General features: G+C 43.7%; 1 pseudogene; it reads left to right on the top strand.

Annotated features, from left to right (window-relative positions):
- Positions 1 to 4,935: 4,935 nt before the first annotated feature.
- Positions 4,936 to 11,825, top strand: LOC119352032 (annotated as a pseudogene).
- The last annotated feature ends 1,861 nt before the right edge of the window (positions 11,826 to 13,686 follow it).

The following is a 13,686-nucleotide window of genomic DNA, read 5'->3' as shown; positions in this document are numbered from 1 at the left end:
CAAGCGGAAGTGGCGAAATGCGGTGGGGTTTGCCGGTAGCCTGGCGGCGGCAGTCGTTGAGCAAGTGGTTGCCGCCGTGATAGGCGGTGCCATGCATAGACACCGAGGAGCTTGTGCAGGTGTGAATGGGGACCGGAAGGGGTGGCCGGCGGGGTGAGGGTTTTTGTGACATGGGTATGGTGAGGGTTTTCTTTTTTATTTTTTGAATTGGGTGGTGAGGGTTTTCTGTCCCAGAAAGATTTTCGGAGGCAACGGTTTGCTAGAGCCAACCTTGTGTGATTGACGTAACAGGGAAAATGAAAGTCATTGCACACGGCTCCAATTTTGGGAACTGTGTGTGATTGACGTACTACCTCCATCCTGGTTTATTGGCCCCCTTTGTAATTTGTACCAAATTTTGACCAAATATTTAACTAAAAAATGTTTATGCATGTCACCAAAAATTATATCATTAAACACTATGTTCAAATACACATCCAACGATATAGTTTTTGCTGACCTGCACTAACATTTTGTCAGTTAAATCTTTGGTCAAAATTTAACACAAATTACAAAGGGGACCAGTAAACCAGGACGGAGGTAGATTACATCAACCGAACTGATTGCATCCATATCCCACATTTATACATAAGTAAATATAGATTGAACATACTCAGACATAGATAATAAGCGTACACAAGCATAGTTCAACCATAAGTACATAGTTCAACCGACATTAAGCATACTCAAGCGTACATAGTTCGATCCCACATCTCGTCTCATCTGCTGGCACGATCCCGAAGCTTCTCCAGGTACTCGGCGTACGCGGTGTGCGCCACCCTGCAAGAATACTTCTGCTTGAAGGAGCCAACGGCTCGTCCTCTTTCATGTGCCAGAACACTCTCATATGTGTCATGAAGCTTTTGGTTGCAAAATGGTCATTGATAGCCGCCGTCCCAGGTCCTAATACGCATGTTATGCATTCCCGCATAAAGCTCCCTCAGGATTTGCCTCTTGTACCTCTCTGGCCATCTTCATCCTCGCTGTCCACATCGCCAGAGAACACCTGTACAAATAGTAAAAAATGAGGCGTCAAATCAATGTTTACAAACTAATCTCTAGCGAACATTTGGCAGTTGCCAAAATTTGGCATCAAATCAATGTTTACATGCCGTGAAGTAGGATTTGGAATTTATGAATATTTTTTTATACATATCCATAGATTATGGTTCGATTTTAAAGCATAATCGTCTATGTATAGACCAATCTTGAAGAAAATAATGACACAAACATATATGTAGGTCATTCAAAATCAATTGTCAAGTCCTGGATAGGAATTATTAGCACGAACACTAAGCCTAGTCGGATTACTAGCAGAAATCATTTGCACAGATGAAACAACTAATCACTTACCACTTGTACCATTTAAACAATCAATACACTACACGGATTTAACAAAACTTACTCAGATTTCATGGATTGGGAGAACATAACCATAGAATTTCTATTCCAAAAAAGGGGAGGCAGGGGTACCCAGAGAAACCCTAGGATCTATTTGACACATAAATGGGTATATATGACTAACCTGCTGTCTGTCGTCGTCGGAGTCATCGCCGGAGTCGTCATCAGAGTCGTCGTCGGGGTTGTCGCCCGAGTCATCACTGGAGTCGGTGTGGACCTCCGCCTCCGGCTGTGGAAGTGATACGTCTCCAACGTATCACTTCCACAGTCGGAGGCGGAGGTCCATGTATCTATAATTTTTTATTGTTCCATGCTATTATATTATCCATCTTGGATGTTTTATATGCATTCATATGCTGTTTTATATGATTTTTGAGACTAACCTATTAACCTAGAGCCCAGTGCCAGTTTCTGTTTTTTTTCTTATTTTTGAGTTTTACAGAAAAGGAATACCAAACGGAGTCCAATTGACGTGCCAATTTTTGATGATTTTTTATGGACCAAAAGAAGGACCTAGAGTAAAAGAGTTAGGTTAGAAGACTCCGGAGCCATTCATGAGGGTGGAGGGCGCGCCCTACCCCCTGGGCTCGCCCCCTATCTCGTGGACGACTCAGAGACCCCCCCTAACGTGAGACTGACGCCAAAAATTCCTATAAATACAGAAACCTCCAGAAAATAACCTAGATCAGGAGTTCCGCCACCGCAAGCCTTTGTAGCCACCAAAAACCAATTGGGGCCCTGTTCCGGCACCCTGCCGGAGGTGGGATCCATCACCGGTGGCCATCTTCATCATCCCAGTGCTCTCCATGACGAGAAGGGAGTAGTTCATCCTCGAGGCTGAGGGTATGTACCAGTAGCTATGTGTTTGATCTCTCTCTCTCTCTCTCTCTCGTGTTTTTGATTTGGCACGATCTTGATGTACCGCGAGCTTTGCTATTATAGTTGGATCTTATGATGTTTCTCCCCCTCTACTCTCTTGTAATGGATTGATTTTTCCCTTTGAAGTTATCTTATCGGATTGAGTCTTTAAGGATTTGAGAACACTTGATGTATGTCTTGCCTGGGATACCCGTGGTGACAATGGGGTATTCTATTGATTCACTTGATGTATGTTTTGGTGATCAACTTGCGGGTTCAGTGACCTTGTGAACTTTGGGGGCACTCTTTGAAGTTCTTTGTGTTGGTTGAATAGATGAATCTGAGATTGTGTGATGCATATCGTATAATCATACCCACGGATACTTGAGGTGACATTGGAGTATCTAGGTGACATTAGGGTTTTGGTTGATTTGTGTCTTAAGGTGTTATTCTAGTACGAACTCTAGGATAGATCGAACGGAAAGAATAACTTCGTGTTATTTTACTATGGACTCTTGAATAGATCGATCAAAAAGGATAACTTTGAGGTGGTTTCATACCCTACAATAATCTCTTTGTTTGTTCTCCGCTATTAGTGACTTTGGAGTGACTCTATGTTGTATTTTGAGGGATTTTTATATGATCTAATTATACTATTATTGTTGAGAGAACTTTCACTAGTGAAAGTATGAACCATAGGCCTTGTTTCCTAGCATTGCAATACCGTTTACACTCACTTTTACCACTTGCTACCTTGCTATTTTTATATTTTCAGATTACAAAAACCTATATCTACCATCCATATTGCACTTGTATCACCATCTCTTCCCTGAACGAGTGCGCCTATACAAGCTACCATTGTATTGGGTGTGTTGGGGACACAAGAGACTCTTTGTTATTTGGTTGCAGGGTTGCTTGAGAGAGACCATCTTCATCCTACGCCTCCCACGGATTGATAAACCTTAGGTCATCCACTTGAGGGAAATTTACTACTGTCCTACAAACCTCTACACTTGGAGGCCCAACAACGTCTACAAGAAGAAGGTGTGTAGTAGACATTAGGAATCATGACACCGCCGGCGATGTCAGGGTGCAGCGATACCTCGCCAATGGTGACGGCAACCTCTGTCGCCATCTCCACGCCGTGCTCTGGTGGTTCAGCAGCCCCGGCGTTGCCACTCCCTCCGATTGGGCGCTTCGGTGGCATCCTCATACACTGACGACTTTGAGGACTGAGAGCGGTGTCGAGGATGCAAGCGGAGAGAGAGGATTGTGTGTGTGGTGAGGTGGGGGTGCGGCCGCTCGGGTGCGCCATTAATGTGGAGTAGTGGGAGAGAGGCGGGCGGCAGTCAAACCGCTGGCTCGCCTCCTGGTGAGCCTGTGCACCGGACTGCTGGCATGCCTACTGGCGTTTCACACAGCTACTCGCACGCCTCCCGATGACACTGCACAGCGAGCACGCCTCTTGTCAATTCACACACATGCACGCACGCCTCCCGGTCTGCCTGCATGGCGGACTGCTCGCATGCGTCCCGTCAACTCACGCCTTCTCACACGACACACGGGTCGCGTGGCGGCACGTATATTGTTTTTCTATTTGGATGATTAATGTTGTCGCTTTATTGCTTAACCAAAGCATGACACGTATTCATTGTTGGTCTGACACTCATGGTTCGAATAAATAATCCGTTTGTGATATTGGTTCCCAATTATAAATAATCTCCCATTTGTAAGAAGATAAAGATTACATCAAAACTGGTCTCAACTTTGACAAAAAAAGTACAATGCCACTTCGTATTGGTGTCCATATGACAACACGATAAGTTTCATGAATTTCAAATAAGTTTTGGATGTACTAGAATTTAAAAATCAAGATTCTCAATGTTTCAATTTCTTGCACGGGGAGTAAACATGCACCTAGTGAGACACGTGTGTTTTTGCAATCCATTTAAGTGCACTATCACGTGTGCATGTAGCTCAAATTTGATTTTTGCACATTATGCCCCTAGAAAATCAATCAATGTACTAAATCATCTTAATGATCTCTGTTTTTTTCAAAATTAAAACATCCCTTCTTTGGTAACATATGTTCACCACGGGATAATTTAACATGCATCGTAGTTGCGGTGGATTCGCGGTGTGTGTGTGCGTGCGTCTGGGGGTGGGGAGTGGCTGGCAGTACACTACGAGTCGTGATCCATCGTGTGGGTTGGCCATTTTGTGAGGCAGGTGCCACATCAGAGTCGTGAATTCGTTATTTAAAGCATTACATAACTCTTTCATACATATGTACATACATGTTTTGGCCACATGCAGTCGATGGTTGTCCTACATGACACTCGATACTCATGTGTGACGCTTTCTGTGGGCCCACGAGGTCGTCGTCCATCACTTTGACCAATAGCCGGTAGAGAGGTTAATTTGACCAGCAAGGTAGAATCTTTTTTGTTTGTGTTATGGTGGGAGTATATAGCACATGTCGAAGAGGTGGGAGGGGACTAGCATATATACTATACGTACGCGCCCGTGAATAGGTACACCTCACTCAGTGTCAGGACTTTCAGTTTCCGAGGCACGTGCCACATCAAAGTTGTGAAATTGGCTATTCAAATATCACACAACACCTCTTTGGGCCACATGCATGCAGGCGGTGGTTATCCTAGGACACTCACGTGTGAGGCTTCCATCTGTGGGCCCGCGAGGCCATCATTGGTGCATGCATCACTTTGACCTACATCGGCAGAGGTTAATTAATTTCACCATAAAGGAGGATTCTTTTTGGGTTGTATTATGGTAGGAGCATATAATATGCGTCGAAGAGGGGGAATGGGACCATCATATGTAGTACGCTTCATGAACCTCACTCTGTGTGGGGACTTTATGGTTTTTGAGGCATGTACCACATCAATGTTGTGCATTTTGGGTATTCAACATATATTTGGCCCACATACAAAGCGATGGTGGTTGTCCTCTCTCACCCACTTAAGCGGATATCAGCGATATCGATGCTTTCCATCTATGGGCCCGCTTGGTCCATCACTACTTTGCCTGATAATGAGAGAGGTTAATTTGACTTAGGAGGGGATTATTTTTTGTTTGTAATAGGGTATATATATAGGTCATGCTTTGGGATGACATGATATAGTTTGAGCACACACATGCATGTGTACGCATGAATCCCTCACATCGAGTCAAAGTGGCTAGTACCACGACATGTCATGAACCGATCTCACTCTGTGTGGGGACTGTACGATTTTCGTCGCACGTGCCACATCAATGTTGTGAAATGGTATTCAAACATGCATGCATGCATCACCTTCATACATATGCATGTAGTGGTTGTCTTCGAAAGGTACACTCCCTCGCGTGGTTATCAGTGACAAGCCTATATATTCGTGGGCCCGCGTGGACATCCATGATCACCTTGACCGGCAACAAGATAGGTTACCATGGCGGATTCTTCCTTTGGTTCGTGTTATCGTAGTATAGGTCATGGTGAGATTCAGACCTAATTAAGTTTGAGAGCATACTATGCTCGCATGCATGCATGAATCCCCGTCAATGGCTTGAAGTGTGGTGTGACATACATATGCATCATCAACCAACCCTCGCTCAGTGTGGGGATTTCTAGTTCAAAAGCACGGTGCCCCATCAAATTTGTTCCATTGTGTATTCAAACACACCTCTCCATACATATGTTTGGGCCACACGCAGGCAGTGGTTGTCTTCGGGGACTAGCTACTTGTGTGATTATTGGTGAGCTACCCCATCTCTGGGGTCGCATGGACGACCATCACTTTTAACCATCAACAAGAGAGAGGTTGTACGACCAAGGTGGATTATTCTTGGTCTGTTTTACAATTGATCTTGGTGAGATGCCCTCTCTAGCCCGCCGACTGAAAGTGTGTGTGGGGGGGGACTGCTACTTTGCGATTTGCTAGGTGAACCTTCGGGGGGGCATGCATTCATATCTTAGGATACCCTTCATGTCGACACGAGGAGGGGCAAGCAATACCATGCGCTTTGCGAGATAGGTGCCACATCGAAGTTGCATTTGGTATTTGAACATCAAACCACCATTTTCATACATATATTTGGTCCACATGCAAGTGTGTTCGTGTTCTGACCCTCTCCCGCGTCATTTTTCACCAAATTTATGAACATTAGACAAGTCGGATGACGCAACAGACACGGTTCACTCACACTAACAGTGTGCCACGCCAGTGCTCATGTCATGCACATCTGCACAGTACATTTGGCTCCATGAGGCTACCCCTCTAAAAAATATCTACCCACCTGCAGGTTTTTTCTTTTAGTAACACACATTTATCATGTTTCGACCGTGTGTGATGTTTCTTGTTCCCACTCCTGCCTGCATCCCTCGAAAATATCTGCCCGCCTCGAGGGTTTTTCTGTTTCATAACACACGGTTGTTATTTCTGAACCATGTGCGATGCACCATCATCCAAATTTTTAATAGCTCCGGCATTTCACTCCTGCGTAGTAGAATTTTCAATAGCCGCGTAATTTCCTCAAACACACCTCGCCCCCCTCCACACACGTGCACACACACACACACACAGACACACACACCAAAACCTCCCTCGCTCAAAACCCTAGCAAGGTCGCCGCCGCAAGGCCTCCATTGTCAACATCTACCAGTTTGCCCGTGCAACTTATCCACCGATCTCCATACCCAGGCCGCCCTGAGTTTCTTAGATGACACCTGCCAAATGCCCCCTTTCCCACATATCCCCATCCCCATCCTCATCCCCATCCCCCACTCTAGAGCGTCGCAGCCTAAGCCCAGCTACGCTTCCCATGGAGCTCGAGGAGCGACTGGCCCAAAAGAGGTGTATCATGGTCTCTTCGCTCGATGTTGCCGAGGAAGCTGATGACCGTTACTGGCCGCAGACACTCAATCACCGGGCTAGAGTATGCGGGTATGTCATAGACGCCGGCTTCGACATCGAGGTTGTCGACAGCGACGGCCTGACGCGAGCCATCTCATAGGTTAAGTAGACCACCCCAATCCCCCGAGTTCAACCACCGTCGATCTCATCCATGGCCCCGCCGCTGATCTCCTCTGTCTCGCTGTCAAGAATTTGCCATCCTACATCACCATCGAGCCCCTTTTGTCATTCTGAAGGACACGTTCTGTGACGCTGGCTTGGGATCCACAGCTTCAAAGTCAGACCTCATTGACGGCGACCATGAGGAGGGCACCCTCTCCGGATCTTACAAGGGGAAAGAGCCCACCTGCTCTTCCAAGGGGAAAGAGCTCGTGTGCGACATCAGGGAGGGCACCCTACAGCCGTGCTCTCCTAAGGAGAAGGATCCCATCTACGACAACATGGAGCGCATCCAGGGTCCATGCTCTTCCCACGGGAATGAGCCCATCTGTGACAAGTGAGGAAACCCATGATTTGTTTTGCTGTGCCTCTTCACAGGGGGAACCCATGATTTGTTTTGTTAAGTCCCTTTTGTAGTGTAGTGAGAATATGTCCAGTTTTAATTGCTATATTTGGTTGTTTGCAGTATGCCTTGTTTATTCTAGTTGTTCACAATGTGATGCTCTATATGTGCAACTATTTACTGTGTAGTACATTTCATCAATCCAGTTTTAAACATACCGATAGGAATCCATATATTTGCTTGTTGTTAAGCCTGTTATAGCTAGCATATGCCTCTTTTAAAGTTTTTTTATCGTTTAATTGTTTGTAGTTAGCATATGTCCAGTTCCAAATGCTATCTTTGGTTGTTCATAGTATGCCTTGTTTATTCCAGTTATTCATAATGTGATGTTCTATATGTGCAAGTATGAACTGTGCAGTTCAATTTCATCAATAACAATTTCAACAATACCACTATGATTGACTACATTTGGTTGCTGCATCTTGTAGTTAACACGCCTTTCCATTTTTATTTAACAATAACCAGTGTACTTAGACCGGCACAATACCAGTTTGAATGACTATGTTTGCTTGTTGTTAAATGTTAGGCATGTTGTAGTTAACACACCTTTCCACTTGTTTTGCTTTACTAGCGTGCTTAAACCTGCACACTGAAGCTATCTTTTGGAGAGTATTTTGTCTGCCATGGATATATTTGGTTGATGTTTAGCCTGTTGTGCTTAACATGCCTCTCGATTTACCTGCACAAGACAATTTTGGGAATGACTGTTGTTTTCCATCGAGGCTAGTTTCATCCCATGGCTTATATATACTCATTGTTCAGGATATCGGTAGCTGGTACCATATAAACCGGGGCTGATAAGGGACTAATCAGTGAATCAAACTTTTAACTGAATATATTTGTAACCCATTTATCGTTACATTAACTAGGGCCATATGTAATATATCTTAGGCTACATAGCAACATGAACTGTACTTAATGTCTAAATATGAAATCCTAGGCTACATAGCAACAAGGAAGAGTGTTACCTTAATTCTGATGATGTCTAGATATACGTTGAAGAGCAGCAGCAACAACAACATAGTCCTGTTTGGATACTCAACTTAGCTAGAGGTTAGAGTTAGTTTCTAGCTCATGACTAACCCTGAACTAACTCCATCCAAAGAGGTGTTTGGATGACAAGGTTAGATTGACAATAAATGCACTAGGAGAACTAGCTCCAATTAGCACCTCTTGGGTGGGATAGTTTTTTTGGTGAGTTAGATGCAACTAGATCAAACTAGCCCTCATGTTTGGATATACTTCAGGGCTATTTGAGCCCAAACTAGCTCAAACTAACTCTAACCCATGGATACAACAACAGTTAATCAGCTGATAATTTGTAAAAATGCAATAAACTCCTTCCGACCCATAATGTAAGATGTTAATTCATCTAATATATGAGTATGTTGGATGTTACAAAATATTATAAAAGAGTGTTGTCCTACATCATTGTGCAATTGTTGTTTAGCTTCTAAAATTGACATGCTGCTTTTAGGTACATATGTCATTGGTAAAGAGTCGCGCTTCGACCCTTTCTGCATATGTGGGAATGAGATATCGATGAACCAACATCAAGTGAGGAAGCTGATAAAGATTGTTAGTAAAATGGGTCAAAAGATGGCAATTAAACTATTTGTTTACACTTTATCCAAGACAATAGCAAACTGCAGGATGGTAAGTAAGAACTCTGTAGCCTTCTTTTTACTGCCCATAATGAGTTGTGTTAGATGACAATGTCTGAATCTTTTTCCTTTGCAGTGGTTCCCAAATCAGTTTACTCAAGATTACCTCTCAAACTACATGATTGGTGGGCATGCAAAGGTTAAAGTATTTCTACCAGAACACGATGATTATCTAGATGTTTTCATGAAGACCGTGAAGGATGGGTGGTCGTCCATCACAAGGGGTTGGGCTAGAGTCGTGCGTGCCTTGTGCATGGAGGAGGGCAAATATGGGTATTTCTCTTCACCTTGTTTAGCAACCAGAATGTGTTTCGCCTCTTTCTTTACCGTATTTAATAATACAAGTATACAACTATCGTTCATCATTCTTTATTTGTCTCTTATGTAATTCTTGAACATATGTACCTATGAATCGAATAATGCATTGGTTGTTTGAACCTAATAGATATGAATAAAGCTATAGCATACATTCAAATTCAAATCCGGTACAATTTGAAACAGCAGCAATTAAGTTACGGTTGAATTATGCTCTCCAGGTCATTATGATGCACACGGTTGGTAAACACAAACATCTGTGATATACACCATAATCCGACACGGTTCACAGAGAGAAAATGTCTGCAAGCATGCACACAGTTGCCGTTTGCAAAGCATGTGCGATGTCAGACAATATCACAAACAGGGCGGGCAAACTAAACATTTGTGATAGTTGCCTTATCATACACGATTCGCAACCATGAACTGTTTCTGATGTGGTATGCATCGTAAACATTGCACCACAAAATAGCGTGTGCGATAGTGTTCATGTATGATGATGTTACGACGGTCTGACGTTTCATAATCTTGTCCGACACTCATATGACGATTAGCTGATCTTTAGTTAGTTATTGCACACAGTTTGTGAAAAGCGAATGTGTGTGATTGTTTGCTTATCATACAAGTTCTATAATCATGAACCGTTTGTGATGGGCCGCACATCGTAACCGCAGCACCACATAATACAGACTGCGATGGCAATGCAAGCACAAATGAGTTGCAAGGATGTAGCGTCTGGGTGGCTCCCTATCCCCGACGGTTTCTGGGTTGTGTGGGAAGGACCACCCTATCACAGTCACTCACTTGGTGACGGTTCCAAATGCCATTGCAAAAAATGGGTTAAAAACCGTTTGTATAGCACCTCGCTGTACCAATGAGTTTCTCCTGTTTTATTAGCTAACTGAAAAATGTCGTGCATATTGTGCATTGTTGAGTTGTGGTATGATTTTTTACTGCCACATGCATAACTTTCATTGTTTATTACTGCTGCTAGAGTTTGTTCTTGGTTAGCCATTTACTCATTTGCCTTGTGGTTGTGGAATACTTTGGGTTGCATCTTGACTTGCTACAAAGAATGACCAAGTACCTCAAATAAAGAGAAAAATAATGACCAAGCATTAACTAAAACAGGACCGAGGTAGTAGCTCTAGGACCACTGTTCTTGGATTTACTGATACCAAATCCTTTTTGTTCAATGTGATTTTTTTCATCTTATTTTGTACGCACAAAGTATATTTCTGTGAAATAAATTTTATTTTGTAGGATCAGGTTGCTTGTTGATTGGCTATGGGGCTACAACTAAGCTAGGGCCTCTCGGAGTTGTCAAAAAAGGAGAAGCACTAGACTTCAACAAATATACTTGGGACAAAGGTGATGAGCATTCATGCTTGCATGAATTCTTCCTGAAACCCTGGTTCTTTTCGTGCTTATTTACCTTTGTTTGATGAATAACTTTGCGATAAGTGCTTTGAGTTTGTAATTTTTAGAGGCTAACTTGGTATTCTTGGAGTTTCCTCTTGGGGTTGGCTTCTCCTACACCAATACATAATTTGACCTTACTAGAGTGACGATTTTTAGGTAAAGTGATAATTGCATATTGTTTCCCAAAAAATACATTGACCTTGTGTTGCTATGTAATAATTACATGTTCACAAATGGAAGTTTGGGCCATCCTTTTTGTAGTTGGGGACACTTATAGTTTCCTGATGAATTGGTTCAAGAGGTTTCCTCAGTACAAGGGCAGAGAGTTCTACATAGAGGCGGGGCGATGTGTATTGCTTGGGGGGGGGGGGCGGTTACCGCCGGTCTACTAGGTTCAGGTTTAGAATTCAGATTTAAGAAATTTAGCACTGCCGGAATATAACATTCAAAATGGATATATACGCTATAGGTTGGTAACCCCGTCATCGATGATCACTATGACTATAAAGGTTGGCTGACTACGCATGGATCCACGCGGTTGTGTCAGACACAGTTTGTCAATGTATCAACCAAAAATGTGACTTCAAGTCCTCTAACTGGATTGATGACTACAAAAATATCATGATGATCGTCGATCAGTACTACAGCTAGATTGGCGAATACAACGTCTGTGGCCCCAAGTGCCTATTGGACCTGAACTCATCCTCATCCGCTAACACGGCATTCTTGGCGACTAATGAGGTAATGTTACATGGAAACTATTAGCTTCACGTTTGAGCTTCATCCAAAAATTATGTGTATCTCTAGCATGATATGAGATGGAATTGACGTGACCCCGGGTGTTCTTGGATCCATGCTACCACTAGAACTTCGTGTAGTTCAGGCGGTCATGCCCCTCCCCCACCTTAGAAAATTTTGTGAATGAAATAATGAATAGACAGATTAGATGGAAGAAAATTTAGTATTTTGCCCCCTCAAAGGTTCACATTTTGTGTTTCGTCCCTCAAGAATTCTGGTGTAGCTCCGCCACTATATGCTATTCATTCAATGCGCAAGACTACTTCAACAGGGAAGATGTGCATAAAGCATTCAATGTGAATTTCGGTGGATTGCTTCCAAGAAAATATCATGTCTACACGGGAATCAACCAATAGCTGTTTAGTTTGTTTTTTCATTATAATATTTTATAAATAAAGAAGAGTAGTCGTTCATTCTAGTCATACAGTTTTTTGTGCAGTAACCCTATCATGAAATCCTACAATATCTAGGTGTTTTCGGTCCTATCAATGTACTCCAAGCTCATCAAAGTTGGCCTGAGAGTTTGGCTCTACAGGTGTGCTTCTCGTTAGATTTTCAACAAGTCATTTTTAACTTCTGTAAGATGCATATTTATTCTTTTTCTACATGGAAGTAATTACGAGCACGACATTGACAATTGCTAAATCCCACTCTATTTACCATCGCAGCAGCGGTGCATATGGCATGGTGACGGTGATCGGCTCTCCATACCGCGTTGAGGCACTCGACCTACCGACCAAGACCCCGTGGCAGCCTTGGTACCTTGATAAGCAGGCCTGAAGTCTCTGAACACACCATGAACTGAACAAACTGAACCGGCCATCGTTATTGACCGGTGGTGCTGACATGTGGGGCAAAAATGTAGGTTTCCCAGAGTTTTGTGGAGTACCATGGCATGATCATGGTGATAGTCAGAGGGGCAGGCCACCTGGTGCTCCTTGACAAGCCAGCTGAGGCCTGAAGTTGATCAACACATTCCTCGGAGGCGAGCAGCTTCCGATGCACCTGTAAATTGGGGTAAAAGATTGTATTTCGAGATATGTGCAACTATTGTCAGATAAATAAGCATAAATATTAGGACACTACAAGGGAAAACCTTATACATAGAATCTTAGCAGCAGCGTGGTATAGAAACAGGCACTACTGCTAATTACGGGAAGCGCGGGAGCAAAAGAGGCGCTACTGCTACCAAGTTAGCAGTAGCGCGGCTCAGTGGAACCACGCTGCTACTAAAATCCACCGACAGTTCCCGCCACCCTAGGTTTAGTAGTAGTGCGCTCGAGATAACCACACTACTGATAAAGTAATAGTAGTAGCGTGCTTTTTTTGGGCGACGCTACCACTAATTTTGAAACTGGCCACATGCCGGGCCGCGCTTAGCAGTAGCGCGTGTGCCAGAAGCGCGCTGCTGCTATTACTTTAGGAGTAGCGCGGTTTACCACCCGCGCTACTGCTAAGCCGCAACACATACCACCTTTCCCCCTCCCCCTCTCCCCCTCCCCCATCCTCTCTTCCACACTTTCCCAACCTCCCACCTCCTCTATCCTTCACTTTGCTTCTTCCTCACTACTTCTCCCTCCATTACTCTCCTTCTTCTACCTACCTTTCTCTCTCTTTATTACTCCTAGCTAACTACACCACCTCCATTAATGCATCTCCTTTCTCTTTTTCCTTCCCCTCCACTAGTTGAAGTTGTCTCCTCCCAAATTAGCTA

The sequence above is a fragment of the Triticum dicoccoides genome, chromosome 1A (assembly GCF_002162155.2).
Source record: "Triticum dicoccoides isolate Atlit2015 ecotype Zavitan chromosome 1A, WEW_v2.0, whole genome shotgun sequence".
In the NCBI taxonomy this organism is placed as follows: domain Eukaryota; kingdom Viridiplantae; phylum Streptophyta; class Magnoliopsida; order Poales; family Poaceae; genus Triticum; species Triticum dicoccoides.
Note: the sequence above shows the minus strand (reverse complement) of the source record. Positions and strands in the feature narration are given on the sequence as shown.